Source organism: Hypanus sabinus, chromosome 5, assembly GCF_030144855.1.
Source record: "Hypanus sabinus isolate sHypSab1 chromosome 5, sHypSab1.hap1, whole genome shotgun sequence".
Taxonomy (NCBI): Eukaryota; Metazoa; Chordata; class Chondrichthyes; order Myliobatiformes; family Dasyatidae; genus Hypanus; species Hypanus sabinus.
The window spans coordinates 25,692,648-25,709,864 of NC_082710.1; positions in this window are offsets into that span (position 1 = coordinate 25,692,648).

The following is a 17,217-nucleotide window of genomic DNA, read 5'->3' on the forward strand; positions in this document are numbered from 1 at the left end:
ATAATATAATCCATGCTTGCTTGCTTGCAGTAAGAACTTCATTAAGAACTTAATTACTATTCTTACAATTTCCATCTGCTTTCCCTTTCACACAGCCCATTTCTGATTCTGATCTCTCAGTCTACTGTGCCATGGCCCCTACTAGATTAATGCATTAATTTTTCTCTGCACACTATATTCAAGTTCCTGGTCACCAGCATCTCAAAGGATTTATCCTGGGCAAAAGTCATTGATGCAATCACAAAGAAAGCTTGTCAGCCATTCTACCACTTAATCATCCGTCCCATTAACACTGCCTCTGTTTGCAGACCCCTGCACAGTTATAACCATGTCCAATGCAAGGTTGAGGAATAATACCTCATCTGCCTAGGCATATATCAACTTTTATATTTTGTATTTCTCCCACCATAGAAAGAAACAACATTTTGTGTATGGCATGGTATTCCCATTTGCAAATATCAGCCTGCAAAATTATTAATGCTGTCTTTCTCAGTATTAAACACTACTTGCCATCTTCAAGGGTAAAAATGATTAATATGCGGGGACATAATTTTCATGTGATTGGAGGAAAACTAGGAGAGATTAGGTTTTTTTTAATAAACGGAGTGGTGGGTATGTGGAACGCTCTTCAAGGGTTTGTGATAGAGGAAGACCCATTAGGGACATTCAGGAGACTCTTAGACAGGCACATGGATGAAATAAAAGTGGAGGACTGTGGGAGGGAAGGGTTAGATTGACCTTAGAGTAGGTTTTTGTAAGCTTCCAAAACCATGAGTATTACTGAAAATGCCAGCTGAATTTTTCACAGCTGCCGGTACTTAGCTGTGCAGCTGAGACCTGTTCATCCATCCTTTAAAGGCAGACATAACACCAACAGCACTCACCCAATGCTGCTGAGCCCTGCCTCTTTCACTCAGTCTCCTGAGGAAATTGGGCTTGCTCCAAGGTTTCGTGAACAGGACCTGGTGAGGATAACCTGCAGGAGAGAGAGGTACCCTGAGTAAGCGGGACAGGGCTACCTGCAGGTGGCACTGTAAAGTGGTTGCCAAGTGACCGGTGATCTCATAAATTTCAGCAAGATTAGTCGTCACAACTTGGCACAACCTCCAAATGTTGTTTCACTTTGACAGACTTTCTCACTGCCTACAACTCCCTCTCCTCCATTTGTACTCATTGTCCCTCCCCTTCTCTGGTACGCTCATCTTGTTTCCTCTCTCTTACACACAGTGACAAACTCCTAATGCCCTCACCCCTCCCAAGCACACACGTTGATCGTGACTCCAACACTGCACGTTCACTCACTCACCCATAATCCATATTTTCCCGCCTCACTCCCATGATCACCCCACACGTTCACCCAAAGCCAAATCACGTCTGCACAGTGCTTCTTGCGACTGTGTTCAATTGCAGGGCTGGATCACCAGGTAGATAGTACTTCAGACCAGAGTGGCCCCATTTCGGCACAGCTGGATGACTCCATTGGCAGAGAGCCTGCTGGGCAAGTCACTGCTGTTGGGTCAGGTGAGCAAAAAGAACGCAGATCTGCGGGCCATGACTTCATTGCACCTATGAGGGGTGACTGATACGTTCGTGGCCAAAGGTAGACGGAGATGAGTTATTAACTTCAAACTTTCTGCATAATCACTCAAAGAGTTGAACTGCATGTGCATGTAACGAGAGCTGTATAACTCATCTCCTTCTACCTTAGGCCACAGACTTATCAATCACCCCGGCTGTGGACATTTTCTGGAGGTCCAAGATCCATATTCTCCATGACCACTGGACTAAGTGTGTAAATGTAGGAGGGGACTATGTTAAAAAATGAATGTGCTAGGTTTTCTAAAATTGACTCCTTCTACCTTAGGCCACAAACTTATCAATCACCTCTCTTTTCCAGCTGTTCTAAATTTAAATTCGCCACACATCAGGAAATCCTGCACAAGGACTTCCAAGTCCCTTTGCACCTCAGATTTTTTGAATTTTCTGCCCATTTAGAAAACAAGTTACACTTTTGTTCCTTCTATTAAAGTGCATGACCACACACTTCCCAACATTGTATTCCATCTGCCATTTCCTTGCCAATTCTTCTAATTTGCCTGAGTTCTTCTGCAATCTCCCTTTTTCCTCAATGCTACCTGTCCCTCCACCTATCTTTGTATCATCCCCAAGCTCAGCTACAAAGTCATCAATTTTGTCATCCAAAGCATTGGCGCATAACGTAAAAAAGTGGTCTTAACATCGACTCCTGCACCTCTTTTCTTACATAAGGGGCCCAAACCTGCTCACAGTATTGTAAGTGCAATTAGTTTAAACCCTCCCCGACAGCTCTGACAAACCTGCCCACAAGGATATTGGTCCCTTTGGGTTCAGGTGTAACCTGTCCCTTTTGTACAGGTCGTACCTTCCCAGGAGTGATCCGAATGATCCAGAAGTGCGAAGCCCTGCCCCCTGCACCAGTTCTTCAGGTATACATTCGTCTGCCAAGTCATCCTATTCTTAGCCTCACAGGCAGGAATCCTGAGATTACTACGTTATGCTATGCTGACTTTTTAGTCCACCTGAAGATCAATCTAACCCTTTTCTTCTACATCTCTCCATTATTCATTTAACCATGTGCATCTAAGAGTCCTTTAAATGTCCCTAATATATTTGCCTGTACCACCACCCCTGGCTGTGCATCCCACACACTCCGAGTGAAAAAAGAACTACCTCTAGCATTACCCCTAAAGTTTCCCTCATTTATCTGAAAGTTGCACCCTTTTGTATTTGGAAAAAGGCACCAGCTGTCTGTCTGTGCCTCTTATACACCTCTACATTGTCCCCTTCCTTCACTCCAAAGAGAAAAGCCCTAACTTCTCCCATTTCTAATCCAGGCAGCATACTGGCAAATCTCCTCTGCATCCTCTCTAAGACTTCCACATCCTTCCTTTACTGAAGCAACTATAACTGACACTAGCCTTCACTGAAAATGTATCCTGTATCATTAGCTTCAAAGTGAACTCATCACTCAGATCCAATTCAATGAGTTGAGTTGTCAAGTCATGCTAGTGTAAAAACATAGAAACATTGAAAATAGGTGCAGGAGTAGGCCATTCGGCCCTTCGAGCCTGCACTGCCATTCAGTATGATCATGGCTGATCATCCAACTCAGAACCCTGTACCTGTTTTCTCTCCATACCCCCTGATCCCTTTAGCCATAAGGGCCATATCTAACTTCCTCTTAAATATAGCCAATGAACCGGCCTCAACTGTTTCCTGTGGCAGAGAATTCCACAGATTCACCACTCTCTGTGTGAAGAAGTTTTTCCTCATTTCGGTCCTAAAAGGCTTCCCCATTATCCTTAAACTGTGACCCCTCGTTCTGGACTTCCTCAACATTGGAAACAATCTTCCTGCATCTAGCCTGTCCAATCTCTTTAGAATTTTATACATTTCAATAAGATCCCCCCTCAATCTTCTAAATTCCAGTGAGTATAAGCCTAGTCGATCCAGTCTTTCTTCATATGAAAGTCCTGTCATCCCAGGAATCAATCTGGTGAACCTTCTCTGTACTCCCTCTATGGCAAGAATGTCTTTCCTCAGATTAGGGGACCAAAGCTGCACACAATATTCTAGGTGCAGTCTCACCAAGGCCTTGTACAACTGCAGTAGAATCTCCCTGCTCCTGTACTCAAATCCTTTTGCTATGAATACCAACATACCATTTGCCTTTTTCACCACCTGCTGTACCTGCATGCCCACCTTCAATGACTGGTGTACAATGACACCCAGGTCTTGTTGCACCTCCCCTTTTCCTAATCGTCCACCGTTCAGATAATAATCTGTTTTCCTGTTCTTGCAACCAAAGTGGATAACCTCAAATTTATCCACATTAAATTGCATCTGTCATGAATTTGCCCACTCATCTAACCTATCCAAGTCACCCTGCATCCTCTTAGCATCCTCCTCACAGCTAACACCGCCGCCCAGCTTCGCGTCATCCGCAAACTTGGAGATGCTGCATTTAATTCCCTTGTCTAAATCATTAATATATATTGTAAACAACTGGGGTCCCAGCACTGAGCCTTGCGGTACCCCACTAGTCACTGCCTGCCATTCTGAAAAGGTCCCGTTTACTCCCACTCTTTGCTTCCTGTCTGCCAACCAATTCTCTATCCACATCAATATCATACCCCCAATACTGTGTGCTTTAAGTTTGCACACTAACTTCCTGTGTGGGACCTTGTCAAAAGCCTTTTGAAAATCTAAATATACCACATCCACTGGCTCTCCCCTATCCACTCTACTAGTTACATCTTCATAAAATTCTATAAGATTCATCAGACATGATTTTCCTTTCACAAATCCATGCTGACTTTGTCCGATGATTTCACCTCTTTCCAAATATGCTGTTATCACATCTTTGATAACCGACTCTAGCATTTTCCCCACCACCCATGTCAGACTAACTGGTCTATAATTCCCCGGTTTCTCTCTCCCTCCTTTTTTAAAAAATGGGGTTACATAAGCCACCCTTCTATCCTCAGGAACTAATCCAAAATCCAAGGAGTTTTGAAAAATTATCACTAATGCATCCACTATTTCTTGGGCTACTTCCTTAAGCACTCTGGGATGCAGGCCATCTGGCCCTGGGGATTTATCTGCCTTTAATCCCTTCAATTAACCTAACACCACTTCCCTACTAACATGTATTACCCTTAGTTCCTCCATCTCACTAGACCCTCGATCCCTTACTATTTCCGGAAGATTATTTATGTCCTCCTTAGTGAAGACAGAACCAAAGTAGTTATTCAATTGGTCTGCCATGTCTTTGTTCCCTATGATCAATTTACCTGTTTCTGACTGTAAAGGACCTATATTTGTCTTGACCAATCTTTTTCTTTTCACGTATCTATAAAAGCTTTTACAGTCAGTTTTTATGTTCCCTGCCAGCTTTCTCTCATAATCTTTTTTCCCTTTCCTAATTAAGCCCTTTGTCCTCCTCTGCTGGTCTCTGAATTTCTCCCAGTCCTCAGGTGTGCTGCTTTTTTTTTGCTAATTTATATGTTTCTTCTTTGGACTTGATACTATCCCTAATTTCCCTTGTCAGCCACGGGTGCACTACCTTGCCTGGTTTATTCTTTTGCCAAACTGGGATGGACAATTGTTGTAGTTCATCCATGCGATCTTTAAATGCTTGCCATTGCATATCCACCGTCAACCCTTTAAGTATCATTTGCCAGTCTATCTTAGCTAATTCATATCTCATACCTTCAAAGTTACCCTTCTTTATGTTCAGAACCTTTGTTTCTGAATTAACTATGTCACTCTCCATCTTAATGAAGAATTCCACCATATTACGGTCACTCTTACCCAAGGGGCCTCGCATGACAAGATTGCTAACTAAGCCTTCCTCATTGCTCAATACCCCATCTAGCATGGCCTGCTCTCTAGTTGGTTCCTCGACATGTTGGTTCAGAAAACCATCCCGCATACATTCCAAAAAATCCTCTTCCTCAGCACCCTTACTAATTTGGTTCACCCAATCTATATGTAGATTGAAGTCACCCATTATAACTACTGGTCCTTTATTGCAAGCATTTCTAATTTCCTGTTTAATGCCATCTCCAACCTCACTACTACTGTTAGGTGGCCTGTACACAACTCCCACCAGCGTTTTCTGCCCCTTAGTGTTATGCAGCTCTACCCATATCGATTCCACGTCCTCCAGGCTAATGTCCTTCCTTTCTATTGCGTTAATCTCCTCTCTAACCAGCAATGCTGCCCCACCTCCTTTTCTTTCCTGTCTATCCCTCCTGAATATTGAATATCCCTGGATGTTGAGCTCCCATCCTTGGTCACCCTGGAGCCATGTCTCTGTGATCCCAACTATATCATATTCATTAATAACTATCTGCACATTCAATTCATCTACTTTGTTACGAATGCTCCTCGCATTGACACACAAAGCCTTCAGGCTTGTTCTTACAACCCTCTTAGCCCTTATACAATTATGTTGAAAAGTGTAGGCAAAATATGGAAGTGGATCTTCTGCACCAATACTGCTGCTGCTCAGATTGGGACCTGGCTGGATTCAAACACTCTGGATTCACCTTGAAGTCCAGTGTTGATGCCATTACACCAATGGCCAGTCCTATGTAGATAGATACGGAAGTACCTACTGGAAGACATGGGTGCAATGTACTTGGTGATACAATGTAATACTTACAACTCAGTATTTCTGTAGGACAATATATATTCCTTTTCTTTTCAGGCTTTCCTTAAAGTGGCAAGGAAGGAAACCTTCAACTTTGTGGCTGCCATTTGATTCATCCAAAGAGCGAGGGAAATGATGCACCGGCTGCTGTAGGCTAACAGCATGTCCTTGTGCCTGTCCCTGTAAAATACCAGGTCAGCTCAGGTCCTGCAAGGAAATAGTTAAAAGTACAAGAGTGCATTTCTTAAGAGGCCGGTGCACAGCTGAGCGACCGTCGGCTAAGAAACAATGGAGGGCGACTGCCTGGGATCCAGAATTTAAGCTCAGTATGATGATCCACAGGGTAGAAGGGTGTTCATTAGGCCCTTGGGAAGGCATTCTAAAACGTCTGGAGTATGTGTGATGGAACGATATTCCTGGCTCACTTTCCCACATTCTGCAGCTGGTCCTTGACCAAGAAGACATCACTTCTACTCTGGAAAATACTTGCCTTCCAGTGGCGGTCAATGATAATGTTGAGGAAACAGGTTTCTGCTACTACTGAGGCCCTTTCCCTGTTCTAAACTTGAACAAACTGCAGGCAATTATCCATATGGATATATGAATCTAGGCATTTCAAGCAAGAGGAGTGCACTTTGCCCACGTTGCTGTGAGATCAGGTGATATGCCGTCCTTTTAGATCATAAGACATAGGAGCAGAATTAGGCCATTCAGCCCATCAGGTCTGCTCTGCTATTCTAACATGGCTAATCCTCAAACTCACTCAACCCCATACACCCTGCCTCCTTGCTATATCCTTTGATGCCCCAACCGATCAAGTAACGATCAACTAACATTTTGTTTTGTATAATTTGTGCTGGACTGTGTTGCTATCAGATAGCAGTCTGCTGTGTTTGCTGTGTCAGTTTGCCATGATGATAACCATGCAGGGCAGCGGCAGCTATGTGCACCACTGTGTGCCTGGTACTGTGAGATTGCATTGGGCTGTGTGGGAACTACGATTTCTTTTCTTGACCAGCACATTGCTGCCACAAGAAAGCAGCAGCCATCTTCCAACAACCTCTGACATCCAGGTCATGCTCTCTTCTCACTACTACTGTCAGGTAGAAGTACAGAAACCCTAGGTCCCACACCACTAGGTTCAGGAATAGTCATTACCCTATGACATCAGGCACCTGAACCAACATGGATAACCTCACTCAGCTCAACTCTTAACTGATTCTACAATCTACAGACTCACTTTCAAGGACTCTTCACAACTCATGTTCTCAGTATTATTTTTTATTTGTACAGTTTGTCTGCTTTTGTACATTGGTCATTTGTCAGTGTTTAATTATGTATTGTTTCTGTCAGTTGTTAGTCTTTGTTTATGCACTGTTTGTGTATGCTGCCTGGCCTGCTGCATTCTTGGAAGTATAGCAATATCATGTAGCTCAGAAACATTGCGTTTCCCTTAGAAGCATAGCATATAACTCAAGAAAAAAAAACACAGAACATCGGAGGAGACCTTATGAATCTTGTTCACCCAGAGCATCTCGGAAGAAATCCTGAGCAAAGACTGGGAAAGCTCAGAACCTCCCCTGAGCCCCTGAGGGTGTAGTGGGAAGTGGAGGTCATTCTGGCATGGTATGCTCACAAAGGCCTGGACCCAGGTGCAGAGGAACAGTGGAATCACCAGGAAGAGACTGAAACAAGAAGCTAGACATCAGAATACCAACAGAACCCAGAAAAGCAACTGAGCACACCACAAGGTAATTCATCCTCTTCAACACAATGACCCCACCGAGGCACCGAATGGGAGCCCTCTTTAAGTAATCATAGAGTGCAGGAATGCATGAAAGTGCCAGCCAGAATTAACTTGACAAGATTAAACCGTAAACACAAGGGCTTAACAACTCTAGTTAAGATATTGATTCATAAGTACAAGGTGCTCCACAACCCTCGAAGCTCAGCACTCTATGGCAAGCCACAGGGCTCATGTCACCTCCAGCATTTTGTGTGAGTTACTCTTAAGAACGGCAGTCTACACTTCCAGAAGGTAAACCAGGCTCCCTTTGGAGTCCATCTTTGGAGAGCTACCCATGCTTCCAGAGGCACTCCGCTGTTGTCAGTCTCCTTTATAGCTCAATGTTTTTTTTATGTTCACAAGTATAATGGCCTTGTTTAGATATTTCAAAAGCTTCTAATGGAGATGTTCCACAGAGTCAAAGTTTCCCCAGAAATACCACAGAATAATAACGCCAGAACAGTTCAATCTCTGCAACAGAGCCAGCAGCCAATGAACAGAGATAGTTTGGAAATGGGAGGCTGATCTCAAATTAATGATTACACTGACAGATGCCAAACATTAGTAGGTCATAGATGAAAAAATCTTGCAGATGCTGGAAATCCAAGCAACACAGACAAAATGCCAGAGGGTCTCAGCAGGCCAGGCAGCATCTGTGGGAAAGAGTAAGTAGTCAGCATAACAGGCCAAGACCCTTTATCACGATTGGAAAAAGAGATGAGAAGTCAGAGTATGAAGGTGGGTGTAGGGGAGAAAGAAGTACAAGGTGGTAGATGATTAGTGAAACTGGGAGAGGAGGAGGGATGAATTAAGGAGCTGAAAAGTTGATTGGTGAAAGAGAAAATGGGTTAGACTAGGGGAAACCTGATAGGAGAGGGTAGAAAACCATGGAAGAAAGAGAAGGGGGAAGAGCACCAGAGGGAGGTGATGGGCATGTAAGGAGATAAGGAGAGGGAAACAGGAATGGGAGAATGGTGAAGGGGGGGATAGTTGCCAGAAGTTTGAGAAATCAATCAGGTTGGAGGCTACCCAATCAGAATATAAGGTGTTGCTCCTCCAACCTGAATGTGGGCCCATCACTGACATGTTGGAATGGGAATAGGAAGTGGAGTTGAAATGGGTGACCACTGAGATCTCCCACTTTTTCTGACAGATGGAGCATAGACGTTCAGCAAGGTGGTCTCCCAATCTACATTGTGTCTGACTGATATATGGGAGGCCACACCGGGAGCACCAGATGACCCTAACGGTCTCACAGGTGAAGTGTTGCCTCACTTGGAAGGGGTGTTTGGGGCCTTGAATGGTAGTGAGGGGAGGAGGTGCAGGGGCAAGGATGGCACTTGTTCCACTTGCAAGGATAAGTACCAGGAAGGAGATACCTAGGATGTCATGCCACATCTCATATCTTTCTATTTAAAACTGTTGAAAGATTATTGGTGGAAGAATCACAAATGAGTAGAAATATAAATATCTACCCCTTGCGTCAACGATACTGTTTCTTTTACAGTCTTTGCTGGAGCAATAGGATATCTTTTTAACGTCAAACTAGGAAGTTAACTTTATAAGTGATTCAACTTGAAATACTTATGAGATTGCATTTTGGAGATTGGAATGCAGTTTAAAATAAGACCAAGAGACTCTTGAGTATGCATCTTGATTAGGTATAACAATGAGTATTTGCAGCTGCTGCCCCCATATCCCCTTGATTACTAAATGTCCAAATCTCATTAAGTTGTCCGGGTACTCTGTGTCATCCTGCTCATATCCATTATTCTACCTGACTACAAATGGAACATCTGATGAACATTTGTGAAGTTTGCTGATGGGGTGAAAGGGGCATTCAGCCTCAGATTAATTCCAGATGCAGCGGGACCTGGCTAATGTGTACAATGAGAATTAACGTTAATGCTTTGCAAGGCTGTACCATGATGATAAACGGATGTATTCAATAAAAGCTGGTTTTCAAAGAAAGCCTTTGTTGCAATGTTTTGGTGAGGCTGAGAATATCAGTTGTTTGTGGGGAAGAAAGTCTGCTTCAATTTGAAGCAAAGTAACTTCATAAAATCCCAAAGTGGTTACAGCACTGAAGGAAGCTATTTATCATATTGTATTTTATCATACAGGCCTTTTGCAGAAGCGATTCAGCTATTCCCACTACCTTGCCCTGTTCCCATTTTTTTTCTTTCACGTAGGTTGGACATTGTCTTCTGTATTCTCCCACTGGGCAGAAGTGGGCGCCATAGTAGCGCAACATAATTAGATCAGAGTTCAGTTCTGACATAATATGTGAAGAGCCTGTACGTCCCCTCGGTGGAACGAGTGGGTCTTCACCAGGTGTTCCGGTTTTCTCCCGCAGTCCAAAGAAGTATCGATTAGTAGGTTAATTGACTATTGTAAATTGTCCTATGATTAGGCTAGGCTAAAGTCGGGGATTACTGGGCTGTGCAGTTTGAGGGCCAGAAGGGCCTCGTTCATGTGTATCTCTAAATAAAAAAAATAAGTGATGCAGGAGTCTGAAAGCACACAGGGCACCAGGCTCAAGGACAGCTTTTATCATGCTGTAACAAGATTTTACCTAGTATGGTAAAATCATCTCTCAACTTCAATCTACCTCATTATGGCTTCACACCTTATTATCTGCCTGCACTGTAACAGTTTACTTTGCATTCTTTCTGGTTTCTCCTTGTACTACCTCAGGGCTCTAACGTCATGAAAGAACATAGATGGCCAAACTTTTCATTGTACCTTTATGAACTAATTTGCAAATTCTCATTACTTTGAATACAAACTCAGAGGGATTATGGTACAACTTTGTAAAATGTAAATTAGGTACTGGTTTGGGGTACTGTGTGTGGTTGTCATGTTGTGGAAAGGACGTGATTGCACAAAAGGAGGTTCAGCAAGATTTTGCCTGAGGTATAGCATTTCAGCACTGAGGAGACTGATTAAACTGGGGTTATTTTCCTTAGAATGGAGAAGGCCAAAGTAGATTGAGTTATGAGGAGAGCAGACAGAAAATCCCTGCAAGCGCAAATGCTACACCTGTCCCCACACCTCCCCTCTTACCACCATTCCGGGCCCCAGACAGTCCTTCCAGGTGAGGCAACACTTCACCTGCGAGTCTGCTGGAGTTATCTATTGCATCTGTTGCGGCCTCCTCTACATTGGCGAGACCCGACGCAGATTGGGGGAACCGCTTCGTCGAGCACTTACATTAGACAGGACCTCCCGGTTGCCACCCACTTCAACTCTGCCTCTCATTCCCATCTAGATATGTCCATGCATGGCCTCCTCTACTGCCATGATGAGGCCAAACTCAGGTTGGAGGAGCAACACCTCATCTACCGTCTGGGTAGCCTCCAGCCTGGTGGTATGAACATTGAATTCTCCAATTTCCAGTAATTCCCTCCCCCTCCCCCTTCCCCTATCCCAGGTCCCTCTCTGCCTCTCTCTCCTTTCAACTTTCTGCTTCTTTATCTCTCCAGTTCTTTCATGCTTATCCCCTCCCCCTTCCCCCTTTGTCTTTCCTCTGATTGGTTTTCCACCTGGTGCCTCTAGGTCCTACCCCCTCCCCTATCTCTATTACTGGGCTTCGCCCCTTTCTTCCACCCCCATTCCTGATGAAGGGTCTCGGCCTGAAATGTTGGCTACTCTTTTCTCACGGATGCTGCCTGACCTGCTGAGTTCTTCCAGCGTTGTGTACGTATTCAGAAAATCTTATCTTTTTAATGGAGGTGTATAAAACCAAATGGCATATATTTAATATAAGGAGCAGGGGATTTGAGGAAGAGTTTTTTATCATGCAGATGGTGTTGAAATTTCGAACAACGTGTGAGAGACTGGAGTTGGGTAGACTCTCTTGTTTCATGTGGCACTTGTGTTATGGAGAGTTTGCGCTGCTGCATGTCCTCTTGAGCTGCACGTTAGTAAGCATCCTTCATCCCTGATTGTCTCAATATTTCCTTTATTTATTCTCTAAGGTTCTAAAGCCTGAAATTCAAATGACTAAAAAGGACACTTTGTTCATGAAGCAACATAAAGAACATGTAGGTACCCCTGCAGATATTTTATGATGCCAGAAGTAATTATTTACATAAAACAATCCTTAAAGCAGTGAAAACTTGAAATATATAATTGCCTGCAGTGATCCTGCATTGAACTCATACACTTTATCCCTCTCTTAATATGGAAAATCAATAACAGAGCAAGAGTGCCTGTGACTCTATAAAAGGAAAGTAAGACATACAAATAACTTCCCAGGCTCTGTTTGGCAGATACTTGATTTGACAGACTGGAATTTGGAATTGATCCTAATTGGTTCATCTCTGGGACCTGATGCCAGGTTATGGTATTGTCACGCTGCTAAATTACCAGTACATCCAATATCTTTATCTCTGTTTCAAGTAAACAAGTTTCCAGAGTGATCTTCCTGTTTTGGTATTTTTTCCTAAAAAAATGGAACATCTTTCTTCATTATGGCCTTATATGAGCTGATGTGGGTTGCTTGGAGAACTGCCTTTGCCTTTGACTAAATGTAGTTTCATTTGACGTGAACACCTTCATTGTACTTCCTACTTCTGATGCAAATGTACTAGTGTGCCTACTTTCCATTGATCAGCTCCAATTCGTAAACTTTGCACCCCTGATCTAGCTGCCTTTCTGTTGTTGGGTATGGAGCCCCAGGGCATCTTGTCGTGGGTCCATACAAGAGAATTGGTTGGGATATTGTGGAAGGCACCCAGAGGGATTTGACTTAGGCCAGTGGTGGATTAACTTCCTTTATCAGTTACTTAGCCACCAACATGTTCTGTTTTCCCTATTCACTGGAAGATGAGTATCCAGGACATCTTCAATGAGTCCATGCCTCAAAAAGGCAGTGTCCATCATTGAGAGCCCCTATCACCCAGGTCATGATTTGTTTTCATTGCTACCATCAGGAAGGAAGTACAGAAGCCTGAAGGGACACATTCAAAGATTCAGGAACAGCTTCTTCTCTTCTGCCATCCAATTTCTGAATGGACATTGAACCCTCACTACCTCACTACTTTTTAATTTCTATTTTTGCATCACTTATTTAATTTAACTATTATAATTTTTTTCTATTATTATGTATTGCATTATACTGCTGCCGCAAAGACACCAAATTTTATGACTTATGTCGGTGCTATTAAACTTGATTCTGATTGTCCTATGATTGAACCTCAAAGTTGTCCGTTATGAACACTGCTCAGAGACAAGCTGTTTGTTGAGCTTGTTAATGGCCATTGATGAACAAGCACCCTCTCAGAAGCCTGTCTCTCCAAAAGGTGAAAACTAATTGGTTCCCATCAGATACATCTGCACGTCAAGTTGAAACAGATCTGACCTGACTTTGCCCAGGGTACATTTGGGATTTACTATGATGAATTTCCTTTGGTTGATTTCTGTCTTGGGTTTGGGCAAGTATTTGGTTTACCATTTAATTTCAAACAAGAGGCAGGCGTGAAACCAGAGATGCCCATTTCTACCTTAGATAGTTTAACTATTCTTCTTGCGATCCACTGCAACGTACAACTCACAATCCTTGTGAGCGTACTACTGGCTGCTTTCTCTCACCCAGGACTTGCATACCATCTCATTCTCCTGTTCAGTAAAGGATGTCTGTATATTTACCTGTCAGTTGTGCACATTTGTTAGCACAGAATCAATCACCCTTATCCTGTCACAGTGTATTTTTATCATTCCTAGGGCTTCTGGTCTACCGCAATAAAACTCTCAATTCTTTGGGTTCGCTACCTTCAGAGAGCAGCTCTCAGCTATCTTCCTTGTACATCAGCAGCACAAGACCCATTGGTTTCCACCTCGAGATTGATGGCTCATTTTGGGAGAAGATTGTTTGATGCTTCTAAGACAAGTTGTCACCAAGATCTTGATGCAAGCAGTAGGCTCCCCTTCTATGGAAGTTTTTGTTTGGCACCCAGGTATATTGTTTAGAACTGCTACTTCGATTCTGATCATTTCCTCCTTCCCCGCAGAGCTCAATTCATCCACTCCGTCGACTCTCAATGTCTCCATCTTACAGTCATTGTAGGGAAGATGTTCCAGTCTACATCATACATGCTGTTCTGCATTTCTTTTGTAACCATTCATGTTGCCATCCAAAAAGCTGTCATATGACTAACATCTGATGTACCCCTAAGGTTGACTTTGCATTGGGGTTATAAAGCTGTAAGTGCCCAGAGAAATTTTCCAAGCAATGTAAAATAATCCTGAAATGGTGATTATTGTACTTCATTCAAGAAAAAGTGAATGCTTAATGCTGAAGAGAATATTTAATTGAATTTATGTGATATTTGTGTTCTCCACTGAACACAATTGATATCCAGCTGAAAGTGACTTGCAAGCTTCAAACTATTCAAGAGCAGCACAGTGACTTAGTAGTTAGTCCAATCGTTTTACTCGGCCAGCAAAATCTGTAAGGAGTTTGTACTTCTTCTGATGACCATGTGGGTTTCCTCCAGGTGCTCTGGTTTCCTCCCACATTCCAAAAGATCTACAGTCAGGGCTAGTGATTTGTGAGTATGCTCTATTGGCATTGGAAGCATGGCAATGCTTATGGGCTGCCCCCAGCATATTACAAGCAATGTCGTATTTCACTGTTTATTTCAATTTCTGATGTACATGTGACAAATGAAACTAACTTTCATTATTCAGCTGTCAAACAAAGCTTCCAAGTACTCGTATTTATTTAGCTTGCGCTCCTACATTCTGTACCTAATCTAGCTATATTTTCACAATTCCCGTGGCAGAAAAATTGTGTTTTAGGCAGTATCAACTGCATTTATGTGTGTTCTCTTGCTCTCATTCAGAAGAACAAGTCCTTGGTGAAGTTTTTAATTGACAAGGCATGATGTCTCTGGCAGTGCAGGCAAGTGGAGAGAGGAAATTAACTCTAATCTTAATATTTCTCAGATTTATAGGAGTTGCCTAATTGGTTACAGACATTAAGTTTCCAGCTGACATTCATTTATTGCTTTCTAAGTATTCTCTTTGAGATGCTTATTTTACTAGAACAATAGTAGTAAATCACTGCGTATATCTGAATGATGTGAGAGGCACCTGGAGGCATGTTCTTAAGTTTCCCTAATATTATTAATTGAGCTTATTTCTTGAGCAGTTGAAGGTCAAGGCAAAGATTATAATTTGGACCATGTTTATACTGTTATCACTATGCATGCACGTGCCTGTGAATTGACTGCTGCAAAAGCTTATCTGAAAGTGAAAAACCAGTTTCAGCTGTTTAATTTAATTCAGACAGTCCACACCATGCTTTTTAATGTCTTCTTTTTTTCCTTAACTGTGGCTTCCCCTCAGAGCTCTCCACCCCATGTTGTCGTCTTTTTCTGCAGTTCTACTCTTATACTCTTACCCCTCCTACCACCACCACCTCCCCCCACCACCATCCCTCTCCACCAGCCCCCCCCCCCCCCCCGATCAGAACGAGGACAGGGTTCTCCTCGTCCTCACCTTTCAACCCCATACTTTACATTCAACAGGTGATCCTTCATAATTCCCAACATTTTCAGAAGGAATCCACCGTCTCTTTCAGTGTTCTAAAGTGACCGTTCACCATGGTTTTCTGGTACATTCTTCTGACTGCTGCCCTTTTCAGGCAACCATGGGAACTGCAACCCTTGCTCTTTTACCTCTTCCTTTCCCACAGTCTGGGGACCAAAATAACCCTTCCAGGTGAAACCGTGAATTACTTAGAGTTTTTCCAATTTAGTGCATTGTGTTTAATGGTAATAAAGTATTTACTACACAGGAGAAACAAGAACAAAGAACAGAATGGCATAGTTTGAACCTTTCAGCTCAATAGCATGCCAATCTACATAAACTTACTCCACAATTAATCAAACCCTTCCTTTCTACATAGCCCATAATCCTCCAGTTCACTTACATCCAATGCACGTAACTAAGTCTCTTAAATGTCCTTCTTGTATCCACTTTTACCACCATGCCTGGCAGTGCGATCTAGGCACTTACATTGTAAAAAAAACTAACATCCCCTCACCACCCCCTAAATTTTCCTTCACTCATCTTAAATGGATGTCTTCTTGTATTGGGCTCTTCTGCTCTGGGAAAGGTGTGCTGGCTATCCACTGTCTATAATCTTATAAACCTCTGTCATCCTCCTTCACCTCAAAGAGAAAAGGCCTACCTTGCTCAACCTGTCTTCATGTTCTTTAATCCACGCGGCAACCGGCAAGACTCCTCTGCACTTTCCAGAGCTTCGACAGCCTTCTTTTTAAAGATTAGTTTTATTTGTCACATGTACGTCAAACAGCATTTGCGTCAAATCAAATAGCAAGGATCACGCTGGGCAGCCCACAAGTGTCACCGCAGTTCCAGCGCCAACGTAGGAAGTCCACAATTCATTAACCCTAACTATATGTTTTTGGAATGTGAGAGGAAATCTGAGAACCCACAGTCACAGAGAGAATGTATACAAACTCCTCGGACAACAAACCTCATCTTACAGCTGGAACTGTAAAGCTTTGCACTATTAAACCTTCCTATTGTAAGACAATCAGAACTGAACACAGTACTTCTGGTATGGCCCAGCCAGAGCTTTTTAGTGCTGCAACACTACTTCGTGGATATTGAGCTCAATCTCCTGACTAATGAAGCCTAGCACGCTGTAATCACCCTATTTGAGAGATTATGGACTTGGACCTTCAAGATCCCTCTGTTCCTCCACGTTGCTAAGAAACCTTGTACTCCGCCTTTAAGTACGATCTTCCAAAGTCTATCACTTCTCATTTCTCCGGATTGAACTCAATCCGCCGCTTCTCTCCAAGGCTCAACATTCTTTCAAAATCCCGTTGTAACCTACAAATATTCTAACACTATTCACAACACAAGTCAAGATGGCGCTAAACAGCAGCTCCTTTGCTTGCACCTTTGGAAACAGCTCTACTTCCATCTTTCATATCTCTTTTTTTTTTCCCTTTTCAAGGTTCTTTTGAAGACCTGGAGTTACAATCTGACTTTGGTTCTTTGCAGGAATGGGACCTGCTCTCAGGGCCTCACAACCGGCCATTTTTGGGTGGGGGGGGGGAGCAGAGCTGGGGGGCGGGCTTTGGGTTTCTAACTGTCAGTCATTCTTTGGGGCACTCCTCTGTTTTCATGGATGTTTGCAAACAAAAAGAATTTCAGGATGTATATTGTATACATTTCTCTGACATTAAATGCC